This window comes from Macrobrachium rosenbergii, chromosome 44 (assembly GCF_040412425.1).
Source record: "Macrobrachium rosenbergii isolate ZJJX-2024 chromosome 44, ASM4041242v1, whole genome shotgun sequence".
Lineage (NCBI taxonomy): Eukaryota > Metazoa > Arthropoda > Malacostraca > Decapoda > Palaemonidae > Macrobrachium > Macrobrachium rosenbergii.
This window is the reverse complement of record NC_089784.1, coordinates 40718015-40725184: the sequence shown is the minus strand read 5'-3', so window position 1 is coordinate 40725184 and position 7170 is coordinate 40718015. Positions and strand designations below refer to the sequence as shown.

At 37.0% G+C, this 7170-nt stretch overlaps 1 protein-coding gene across 1 annotated transcript in view; it reads left to right on the top strand.

The window, feature by feature from the left end:
• The window catches only part of LOC136829608 (uncharacterized), a 576969-nt gene that overhangs the window by 113848 nt on the left and 455951 nt on the right, over positions 1-7170 (top strand).

Genomic DNA, 7170 nt, shown 5'->3' with positions numbered 1-7170 from the left:
TTGACAGTCCTGAGTCACTTTCTAATGTGTCATGGTTAGAACTGATTTAAGGAAAAGCATTGAAATCACCTAGTACAAGTATGAATTTCCTGATGTAATATTTTACTACATGTAAACTACTGTATATATCATATCCATTATTGATTTCTGGTGCTTCTTCTGAACAAGGCCACAATTTTCTATCGTGGATTTAGCCAAGAGCTGTCAACCTGGAAGGAAGTTGGTGCTTCTACCCTGAGATTAGGGCCCTTGTATATTTACTACAAGCTGTACCAGCTTGATCTGATGTTCACAAAGGAGCAGGATCATAACTCCCTGAAGGTATATACATACCCATGTTACTCTTGTCTGCACATGGCAGGCCACTTTCTTTGCATAGGTGACTGTGTTAGGCTCTCCCTTGTATGCAAGTTATTCTCCCGAGTTTGCCTAAACAAACTGACAGTCCACAAATATTCTTTGAATATCACTGTCTGGATTTGTACATGTTTTTTCTGTTTCTGAGTCACATTATCATAGATGACCTTAGGGTGCATCCACACTGCTATAAACATGTCTTAAACACACGTTGCTAACTGATCATAAACATCAGTAATTATCAGGTTCAATAAAATCAATTAGCATTTGCCCAAGGTTCATTCTCCACTTATGGTCGTTGATTTACTTTCAGTTTTTTTGTGATATATATGTGTGATAAGTTGCCGACATGTGTTTATGGCATGGTTTCTTCGGGTGTGACCACACCGCAGTTTAACATGAAGTAAACACAAGCCAGTAATTTATCACACAGACTTCCCAAACTGGCTGAATAAAAGTTAATGACTTACTGGTAGTTGTAATCAGTGTTTCATACAGTTGTCCAGTGTTGGCCAAAAGTTCGTTCTCCTCTTATGGTCGTTGACTTACTTTTAACACGCTTGTGGTATGTAAAAAATAAGTTGCCGCCTTGTGGCTGCCATGTGCTTAGGGCATGTTTACTGTATTACAGACACACCCCAAGAGATATGACTGACAAAAAGCTCAGACGACGTATGCTGTGTTAGTGGCAACATAATCGCCAGGAGACTTGCCTTCTGTCACTGGTGAACCAAATGTTCGTGTTCTACTCTTTTGCGTTTTTGGGTGCACCAACTTTGGTAGAACTTTATTCAAGGCCATGATGCATATTACTGTTGTTCACAATTATTTTCTGAGGCGCCTTGCAGACAGACCTTGCTATCATTCTGTAACACAGACATTTAAAGAAAACTGCCTAGTTATTTTAAAAATAGCTATCAGACAAATCATGTCCAATCTGACCATCAAGCGAAGAAACAATAGCAATCCACTAATTTAAAAAAATCTTAAACAATGAAGCAAGATGTAAATTATGAACGAAATTAACAACAAAGGGTGAAACTGTGATTCAGTGCAAGACTCTCTCTCTCTCTCTCTCTCTCTCTCTCTCTCTCTCTCTCTCTCTCTCTCTCTCTCTCTCTCTCTCTCTCTCTAACTGAGAATAATAAATTAAACTCGACTCTACATGCAAGCTGTACATTGCATGACTACAGTGATTTTATCTTAAGGAGCAAAATGCATCATCGTATACTAAAGATAGTTGTAACAAGAACACTTGAGTTAAATACAGGAGAATTTTCTATACATTCTGCATAGGGGAAAAAAGATTAAATGACAGACTTCAGTATGATCATACTACTGTACACTTCAAGTCAAAATCTTGCTTGTGATAAGTAAATGCAATTTACAGTGACACAGACTTAACAGTCACTTTTATTTCGTTCAGAGGTTTTATGACAGTCAACCACGCAAAAACATTCGTTACCAGGCATAATCTTTAACCTAGACAATTTAAAGAACGTCTGTTTAAAATACAGGAATACATTCTTAAGAATGTGCTGGTATTCTCTGACATTTTCACTTTTAAAATAACCTCAGAAAATATAACTCTCTTCAACACACATAATCATAAAATATAACACTATTGAAGTTTATTCTCTACTCAAGGACTTCTTTCTAAAATGTAATGTTACCGAAGTTTGACTTACAATCAGAGACTTCTTTCTAAATGAAATATTACAGAAGTTTAACTTACGTTTGGGGGCTTCTTTTTAAGAGTACTAGACAAGACTTTAAAGGTATCTTTAAAGTCTTGTCTAATACTCTAGGAATTAACAATTTTAAAACAGCAATAGAATATTACATCTTTGACAAAAACACTAGAAATAACAGTGGATTACATCTACACTATTACAGAATTCCAGTGAATTATCTCCAGTAGTGAAATTTGTACGGCACAACGATAATTGAATTTTTTTTTACTTTTACTTAACCCTTATACATGCACCTGTTCTAACTATGCCTACTTAGTTTTTGACATGGCTCATGTACGCTGGTTCTTCATTGTCCTTCATCTGTGGAGGCATTTCTCAACATCCAACGTTAACATAGGGTAGAGCTTGATTCGGTGGAGAGAGGGCATCCTTTGGGTTTTCACATCTGCAATTCGGTTTGGTGCCTGGATTTCATTGCAGATCACAGTGGAAGTGCAATCTTCGATCTGGACATCTGAAAATGTTGCCCTTTGCACATGGTTACAAGCAACTAAAGTAGTGGAGTATCAGCCTAGTATTCCTTGTCCTTGTCTTGCTTGTGTCCTCTAGACTCATTTAAGGGGTGCCAAGGAAGGCCTAATATGGTCAGTACTGTTATTAGTTGAATTCCTATTTTGAGCAATGCAGCCGATGAGAAAGCTGAGTGTTTGATTGGTCAGATCTTCAGAGACATCCCCTGTAGGTGAGGCCTACGTTCTCGATGTCGTTGTGTCTTTTGGATATTTACCTGAGGGTACTGAAATCAATTGGCACGTGACACTGGAGAAACTTTCTGTAGGTGGCAGTTGATTTCGGCTTCACTACTTTTATTTGCTAGGGTCATTAGCGCCACATGAGTGGGAGGCGAACATCCGTCACTCCTTTCACACTGGAGTTTTTGCTGATTAGAATGCACCAAACAGTGGCTATGTTCCTTTGGAAGGTTCTACAATTGGACAGAGAGGAGGGGGTTTTAAGGAGGTCAGCTGAAGGCTCTGACAGTTCCTTCATAAAAGCTAAGCTCATTTAACTAGCTGTGACCAGTCAAAATGGCTCCCAGTCTCTCTGTTTTTCGTTAACATATGGTATCACAACAGCATATGATTTCTACAACAACAATTGTTATGACAAAAAATAAGACATTGTCATTACACTTCCCTCTACAAGGAAGAGAGTTTTAGTCCTTAGAAAAGTTATCTCTTGTACAAGAATGATTCTTTGTACAATTGTATTTTACAATTACTACTACAGGATGACCCTAGGTGACCATCATGTGGGCCAGAACACATCTGGGCCAGAATAAAACAACAAGAGGTAAAGTATTGCAAATTAAAAGATGGAATTTTCGCTTAATTCAACATTTAGGTGTGCCTTCAGCTACTGCCACTTGGCATGTGTTGGATATCTGTATTTAATACCTGTAACCACACGGGCTAGTTAAGTGACTAGAGATTAATATTTCCCACCCTATTATGGAAAAGAAGCGGGTTATGATCAGTATTACTTTAGTCCAGGATTTATCATTACCTTCAGTAAGAGGCGCTCTGAGCTTGGCAGAATTCTGACAGAACTTCCAGTAGTATTCGGTCATACCAAGGAAACAAAGCAGTGAGCATCTTGACAAAGGTGTAGGATATTCCAAGATTCTTTCTGCAGTAGCTTCTTTCTCCTTTCTCCATGCCTGTTTCTTCTGCCCATTCTTTCTGTTTATGCTACCTCTCATCGTCGGTACTTTGGAGCCGCACATTGTCATTGATGTCACTTGTACATAAGTGATTTTTTTTAACTCGCAAATATTAAGCCAGAAATACAACTTTGCAATTGAATTCACTTTACCTTGGGAACAACTTACACTTGACGAGATTCATATATGATAACTGTATCTGCCTGAACCATAGTTAAACCTATGCCTCTGCGTTTAATATAAGCCTAGACAGTCGATTCATCAGGACTATCTTGATAGCCAAGTGGATAAGTTAACTTTCAACTTTGCATTAAACCCAAAAACCATTGATTGGAATACTGATTGTGCAGATACCATTATTTATAGTCCCCCTTGAGTGTAAGTTATCCTTAACGTAAAGATGATTTGATAATAATGAGTTTTTATGCATACACCTACATATATATATATATACAGTATATATATATATATATATATATATATATATATATATATATATATATATATATATATTTATATATATTTAATTACTTTTAATAACCATAATAAACTCTTAACGTCTCGACTTCCCTCTTGCTTCATTGAATTCGCCATTACGGTGTGTTAGTCGGTCCTCGCGGGAACCTCACACCCGTTTGTTCGAAGTCTGTCACATGGCTAAAAGCTTCCTTGATTAATTTAGGGTCGAAGCGCTAAGCCTGTCCAAAAACGTGCGAGGAAGTTTGAGACGTTAACGCATACAGTAAATTTCGTTTATAATGTACAGGCTTGTAACGAATTCAGGCATAGAAATTGATAAATAAACTGAAACTTTGAGGGATGCAACGATTTCTTCATAATCACTTACGACGAACTATTCGGTATATCTCAGTGACAGATTTATTGCGGAGACTTTTATTTTGATGAGCAAAAACCACCTGTTATCCATGATTTGAATTCCGTAATACTTATGAAAATTTGTATCAGGTTTCCAGGGTTTCAAAAAAGAATATGACTACAAATATAGCTTTATTTATATTACAAACATTACAATACACACAGGATATTTAAACCCACACATTGTCTCTTACCAGAATTTACAAAGTGAATTTGAACACAGGTAGTTCAGTAGTCCGTCTCTTACCAGAATTTACAAAATGAATTTGAACACAGGTAGTTCAGTAGTCCGTCTCTTACCAGAATTTACAAAATGAATTTGAACACAGGTAGTTCAGTAGTCCGTCTCTTACCAGAATTTACAAAAATGAATTTGAACACAGGTAGTTCAGTACGTCTCTTACCAGAATTTACAAAATGAATTTGAACACAGGTAGTTCAGTAGTCCGTCTCTTACCAGAATTTACAAAATGAATTTGAACGCAGGTAGTTCAGTAGTCCGTCGTCTGTGTTCCATCCTGCGTTCAAACGTGGGGGATAATCCAAACTTTCCAAGAGCCTTTTTTATAAAGAATAATGCTTATAACGAAATGCAGACAACCGTCCATGGATTCGTTATAAACGAACTGTACCACAGTATGTATTTTAATAGCCAGAACGGCTTCTGAAAGCATTAAATTTCCCCGCACGTTTTCGGGCACGCTTTGCACTACACGCCAGAATCCGGGTTGGGTGTAAACGAAGTAGCTTTCATCGACGTGGAATGATTCGAATCAGCGTGTATGAGGCTCCAGCAAGGACCGCTAACAAACTGCGCTGGCGTACTCATAAAATTACGAGTTGAGAATTTAAGAGGTCATTATAGATATTAAAATACATACATGCAGATGCAGACACACATAGGGTTTTACAAATCATTCTTTAGTATAATAAAATGGATAGAATTGTCAACAAATCATTGTCATAATTATGGTGAATTATGGTTATATATATGAATAACATAGGCTAACTTCTAGCATTTGAAAGGCATTGCTTCCAAGATTGTTTGTCAACCTGCCTGCAACACCTTTGGCAGTTTACTTCCAGAACCAGGTGTCTGTCGCCGCACCTTCACCTCCTCGCCTTCCTCGACTTTTCTTTTTCTTCACTTCTTCCAAGCGCCTCTCCTCAAAAAGAGTTCTTCCGCTCTTCATTCCAGGCGGCCAATCAGGGGAACTCTTTGACAAGTGGCCATTACGGGACTGAGTCGGAGGTCTGGTAGTTTCAAGGACTTCCGAAGTGGATGGGCTCCATTCTCCCTTCGAGGTGTCTGGCCTCACTTTTACCATCCCCAGATCACCCTCGTCGCTTTCCGATTTTGATTCATGAGGCGTCTGAAATTTGGCCACCGTTTGTTCAACGTCATTCCTCTTTTTGCAGAGTTTTATCTCCTTTCGAAATTCGTGGGCCTTATTAAGTCTGGAATTTATCTGTCATTTGGGAAGATTGTTTTATAGCTTACGAATGTTAGGATATAATATAATTCCTTTGCAATACATAAGGCAGTAAAATCTGTTATCGGTTCAGATTTCCTTCTAAGGTAGAGAGAGGGAGACCAGAGTAATACAGAGCTTTTGTTATATTTTAGAGATGAATGGGGATGCTTACTCAGTTGCTGAAGACGAATTTTGACTCTCATGGTTGCAAATATCGGGAGAAAAAATGTTCCAGTCAAATGAAGGTCTTCATAGGCATGCTTCATCATTTACCTGAACTCTAACTCTGTTATACTGTACAAGCTTCAGTATGTCTGTTTTGAAAAATAATTGTCAAAATAATATATAAAAGAACTGAACTAACTTTTGTATACTTCTGGAATGTATTTTGCATAACATACTCGTAGCTAACCATATCAGTAGCAACCTTTTTTGTTTTTCACATGAACTGGAGCCTAAACGGTAATTCATTTTCTCTTGTTTCACAGTTTGTCAGAAGTCAAAGTGATAATGACATTCAAGGATAGTGTTTAGACATCCATTCGTCCACGTGTTGCCAAAATCGCCAGTTGTGCTCTAAAGCTAATTACTTTGTTATTAAAGAAAAGGCTTAAGCAAGTTATTGCATGTATTGTGGAAATAAGCAATGAATGATCAGATAGTATTCGTTTCATTTTTTCTTTGTTAAAGGTTACAGTTTACCAGATTTATGCATGTTTTAGTCCACTAAAGCAAATGTTTATTTAAAGTATATGCAGAGATAACGTAGGCACTTTCGATAAATGTTATTGATTTGCATAAGTCTGGTCAGATGCTTTGATATTATTAATGTTAGGTAATTCAGAGCATGAAAGTTACTAGTCGAGTGAAAGATATTTGCGGGTATAGGAATTTTATGCAAAAGGAATACACACACGCACACAAAAAAATATATATATATATATATATATATATATATATATATATATATATATATATATATATATATATATATATATATATATATCATATACACTATCCGCCAAAAAGGTTGTCACATGCATTT